The 5,897-nt window shown below is 36.3% G+C and overlaps 1 non-coding gene across 1 annotated transcript; it reads right to left on the bottom strand.

Moving 5' to 3' along the window:
* Positions 1–3,885: 3,885 nt before the first annotated feature.
* Positions 3,886–3,992, bottom strand: LOC136215993 (small nucleolar RNA R71). Its single transcript, XR_010682992.1, has one exon. It is a non-coding gene; the product is annotated as a small nucleolar RNA R71 (small nucleolar RNA).
* Between the last annotated feature and the right edge of the window lie 1,905 nt (positions 3,993–5,897).

Here is a 5,897-nt window from a genome sequence, read left to right as displayed (position 1 = left end):
TTTCTTTTAATTTTGTTATTAGCATTCCAAATTCCGCATTGACCATATTTGGTTTAGTTTTAAATTCTGCAATTGAATATAGTTATTTCGTATAGAAATAGTTTCACTTGTAATTCCCTTATTTCTATCGTAGATCAAACAATTTTACATTGTAGCCATTAATTATTTAGCGGCACTAAGAATCCAAGAGAGACTTTTTGATCCACGCGTCCCTCGCTAATCGTTTCGTTTAGAATTCAAGTTTTTCGCAACCATTAATCATCACTTTAATTGGCCAAATTAATTACGAATTTCCTTCCAATAGAGGGAGAGGTTGTGGGTATAAAAGAAGCAATGCGTTAGCATGTAATTATGTTTTTGGCAAATATACTTGTCATTCGAACAAAGTAGTAGCTCATGCGCTTGCTAGAGCTGCTCATTATGGGTCAGTAGTCGGTACTGGCTTAAGTGATCCACCCAAGTCTGCTAGAGACTAGGAGAGTCGGGCATACGTCCTTCGGGAAGGAAGGCGGGTGTCTCCATAGAGTGGAAACTCTATGGACATTATGGGGTTGGCGAGTACCCATAGTGCGTGCCCATTATAGGGCGAGGCTACCTCACAGGGAGACCCTTCCGGGACGGAATACCGATAGAGGCATTGACGGGACCCTTCGGTAGGAGTTGGCTGGCGAGACTTGGGGAAGTCGAGGCGCCACACGGGGCTTTGGCTCGACACAGAGTTACCCCCGTGACATTTAGTTTTCAGAAAACCACATTGAATTTATATGATATCTAATCATATCCTCCGAGAGTGTTATAACACAATTTTATAGGCTCGATTGGAAGGTCTAACGAAGAAGTTGTGACTAAGTTTTGGGTGAACTCTGGGAAAATATTGGGAAATAACCTTAGATAGAATCATTTTTAGCTATTAAAAAAGTCCATCGGGTCGAAATGAGTCTAACAAAATAAGAATCGTTGAAATCAGAGGCCAGAAAAGGCATATTGAGGGCAAACATCTAGTGAAAATGGGAGTTAGATGGGGGAGGAACACGTGTTGGATTCATACATATCATACGTCCATACGCAGTTAGGCTTCGATCTGGCATGTGCATATTTTATAAGCATGATTGTGGTGTTTTGACATGTGTTATGCACACGTCTACAATGTTTTGACACATGGCCACTAGCACGTGTGGTGCACGCACCTACAATGTTTCGATATGCGTCAGATGCGCTACACAAGCGGTTTACTCCTTTTTATATTTTAGGGTTGTGCAAATTTTAAGCTTAAAATGTCCTTTTTATCCCCGACTTTTTATGTTTTTTTCAACTTTAACCCTAAAGTCCTAATCAGCCGTATAAATAGTAGCCCTATACACATCTTTATGAAAATTCTATTTTTTTGAATATACGATCTGGGTAGGTAAAAGTTTCTGACGGAAATATCACTGCTATTTAATTATTTATACTGCAAAATATAGGGTAAATTACATACGTGGTGTACAACCTTTACCCATAATCACACTTTGGTGTACAACCTAAATTTTATCACACTAAACTGTACAACCTTTTAATGACCTCCCACTAAAGTGTACAGCCGGTAATTTTAACCGGTCAACGCCTGGTCAACGCACCACCTCATCACTTTTAACCTCCTAACAAATAAAAGTGGATCTCACCTAATGTTAAATGACTAATTTACCCTTAATTATATTTTTTTTATTTTTTAATTTTCTTTCATATTAATTCTATATTTTCACCACTTCAGGCTTTTCCATCCTTGTTAAGCCCAAAATATACCTAAAATATCATTAACATTTACATCATTTTTATTACGAATTTGTGTTATTTATATCTGTTTAGATTACTTTTACTTTCGAATATCTTTCTTTCTTGCAAGGTACTTGAATATTTGGTAAAATCCAAATAGGAACGAAAAAGGATCAAAAACAGAAGAAAAGCCCTTCAAAAGGAGTCAAAGACGACGTAAATCGAAAGCGCCAAGTCGAGGACACGAACGAAAGCAAGAAGTAAGGAAACATGCCGGGCCGCGACAGTGGATCCCAGACCCGCGGCCGCGACACGCGCGGTACAACCAATTCTCCCCTTCATCCGTCGCTCAGCTCAGTGCTACGTCATTCACGGCCGCGGATTACTATCCTCGGTAAGTGCAGAAAATTTACAAAGAGCATTTAACACATGCTGAGAATCCAAGAAACGCGTTCGTTCAAGTGGATAAAGACGTCATTTCACAACGGACACGACTCTTAACCAACGGATACATCACTTCAAACACAACCCTTCAACATCTATAAATAAAGAGTTGATGTTGAGAAAAAGTGTAATGAAATGCTATAATATAGATATAGAAATCAGAGCGTAGAACTTATGTCGAAGTTCTAAGTAAAAACATTTCGAGAGTTAGAAATTAGATTCTGTACAAAACAAGATGAGGTACACATATTGTTTATAGTTTAATTACAACTCAGTAGCGATTAGACATTGTTCCAGTTTTAGTTTGCATCATGGTAGTGGCCGACCGAATCCCTATTACGAAGTTACAGCGAGAAGATTGAGTAAAGTGTTCGCCCCCGAGCCTGACAACCTCCTAGGAAACCTAAGGAAGCGGAACCGATCAAGCCCTTCACTTGCACGCCCTCGAAGAACTCGATGCTCCTTATTCTCTGTAAACTTGTATCAATTTACATTTCATCTAATAAAGTCCGTTCTATTCGACAAATCGTTATGCAGCACTTATGGTAACCAATCCAATATAAGTGAGGCTGGTGTTTTCATTAATATGCACTTGAATTCAAAATCATTACAAGGAAACTTTGTTGAACACTTAGTTCCCGAAAGGGTTTTGTCGCGTTCAAAGCCAATTAATTAGAGGTTCCGTCATTTATTTCATCATCATAATAATACAAAGTTTAAGTTGTTTTCTTTGCTTAATGCAAATGAACAAATTCATTCCTTTTTCTAATAAGTTCTAAATGTTCCTGTTTTGTAAAATTCATCCTTAAAATCAGAAGATCTTTCTAACAATCGATTTATTCTAAATATATAATCTTATTCCAGCATTTTCAAATACTTAAAGTTTTCAAATTCTAAGTTTTTTCGTTAAAAAACGTATCTCTGTGGGATCGATATTTTTATTACTACAAGCGAAACCGTGCACTTGCGGAAATCGCTCAACAAGTTTTTGGCGCCGTTGCCGGGGATACGCCAAAATTTTTGACAAAATTTTTATTTTTCGCATTTTATTTTCGAATCTAGGTTTATAGATTATTTTTATACAACTTTTATATTTTATTTATTTTCAGTTTTATAATATATTTGCTTTCAATTTTGTTTTGAAGGTAGTTTGGCTCGTGTTACAATTTCAAGTTGATGCGCAGTTCACGAAATTCGGGCACGCCACCAAATCCTTTTGATCCAAAAATTGAAAGAACACTTAAGAAAAACAAGAAAAACAACAAAAAAGACAAAACACCCTTAAAAACAAAAGTAGTCCAGCCAGAAATTATGGCCGATCCACCGACACTTATGGATTACGCTAGGCCAAGAATGGCCGGTGTAACTAATAGTGTAGTTAGACCCCGTATAAACGCAAATCAATTTGAAATTAAGCCTGCTTTGCTTAATATGTTGCAAAACAACGTAACGTTTTACGGATTGCCTAACGAAAACCCTAATGCACATTTGACAAATTTCTTAGAAATTTGTGACACTTTTAAAATTACTGATGTAACAGCAGAAGCAATCAAACTTCGCCTCTTTCCTTTCACTTTGAAGGATAAGGCAAAAATTTGGTTAACTTCTATGCCTGCTGCAACATTTGAAACTTGGGACCAATTAGCCCAAGCATTTTTACAAAAATATTTTCCCTTAGCAAAAATCGCAAGAGTCATCAAAGAGTTGACATCTTTCACACAAAATGATAATGAAACTCTTTATGAAGCTTGGGAACGTTTTAAAGAACTTCAACGTTTATGCCCACACCACCAATTGCCAGATGCACTTTTAATGCAGACATTCTATAATGGATTAAATCCTACGACTAGAGGTTCATTAGATGCTATGTCTGGAGGGTTATTTATGAAGAAGACGTCCGCCCAAGCAAGAGAACTTTTGGAGGAAATGGCAATCAACAGCAGTATGTGGCCCGCAGAGCGTGGACATATACCAACGGCGAAACCATCATCCTCATGTACATCATCGGTTAAAGGTATAATGAATCTTGATCCCGTAGCAATGTTACAAGCCCAATTTTCTGCCTTATCGCACAAAATTGATAAATTTATGGCACCATGCGATCCTAATGATCCGATCCAGAGAGACATTGACTATGAAGGTATGAACGAGATAGAACAGGTAAATTTTGTCCAAGGACAAAACCAAACTACTAATCCTTATTCTAATACTTATAATCCTGGATGGAGAAATCATCCTAACTTTAACTGGAAAGATGGTAATAATAATAATAATGCAAATGCTAATCAATATCGTATAAATAATTATCAAAATCAAACAAGAGATACGATTAGCACTTTATCTTCAAAAATCGACAAATTTATAGATGCTATGAATGGAAAGGTAAGTAATCAAGACGATGGTTTTAAACGGATCGAAAATAAATTCGATCAGCTTATCAAAAACCAATCATCTAGCATCCATAATTTGGAGGTTCAAATTGGACAACTTGCTAAATCAATTCCATCCCGCAAAGAGGGAAGTCTTCCCAGCCAAACAGAAGAAAATCCGAAAGAGCATATTAAGGCTATCACTCTTCGTTCGGGGAAAAACTACTTAGGTCCGAAAATGCCCGAAATTTCAACTTTACCTGGAAATGATTTACCAAAATCCAAAGAAGATACATTAAAACAAAAAGATACACCAATTGATTCTAATCCGAAACCCTTTGTACCAAAGCCACCTTTTCCACACAGGGTCCGAAATAAGGACCATGATAAACAATTGTTATCATTTTTGGACAAACTTAAAAATTTGCATATAAATTTAACATTCATGGATGCAATTACGCAAAATTCCTAACTATGGAAAATTCTTGAAAGATTTAATTTCAAAAAAGATTAGTTGGGAAGGAATTTCATCCATTTCACTTTCTGAAGAATGTAGTTCGATAGTATCAAGCAAATTACCTACTAAACTCAAAGATCCCGGATGCTTTACCATTCCGTGTACTTTGGGAAATATGGAATTCCCAAGCTGTCTTTGTGATTTAGGAGCTAGTATAAACTTGATGTCATATTTTTGAGAAATTAGGATTAGAAGAAGACATCAAGCGTACCAATATGGTTTTGCAATTAGCGGATCAATCCACTAAAAGACCATATGGTATAATTGAAGACGTTTTGGTAAAAGTTGACAAATTTATTTTTCCTACTGATTTTGTTATCTTAGATTTTGCTTATGATGCTAATTGTCCGCTAATCTTTGGTAGACCATTCATGAACACGGGACGTGCTCTAGTTGATGTGTCGGAAGGAAAAGTAGTTTTACGAATAGGTGACGATAAGATCGAGTTCGATATGAATCAAGCAATGAAATATCCTATGGAGGATTTCGCTTGTATGAAGCTTGATTTAATTGAAGAATGTGTTGATGACATTGTTCAAAGAGAAGAAATAATAGAACCTATAATGGGCGAAGAATTAGAAGATAAGGACCCAGAGCCTTTGATTCGAGAAGATGGACCAGTTTCGCCTTCAGTAATTCCACCTAAATTAGAACTTAAAGAATTACCAAACCATTTGAGGTACAACAAAGAATATTGGGCTAGTAGGGAACTTAATAAAATTTATTACGAAAATATTTCCGAAATAGGAACTAGTTTCGTAACAAGATTTCCTGACATTTAAATCATTTCATTTTTCTTTTATTATTTTTATTTT

The sequence above is a fragment of the Euphorbia lathyris genome, chromosome 1 (genome assembly GCF_963576675.1).
Source record: "Euphorbia lathyris chromosome 1, ddEupLath1.1, whole genome shotgun sequence".
NCBI lineage: Eukaryota > Viridiplantae > Streptophyta > Magnoliopsida > Malpighiales > Euphorbiaceae > Euphorbia > Euphorbia lathyris.
This window is presented reverse-complemented; position numbering and strand designations above follow the sequence as displayed.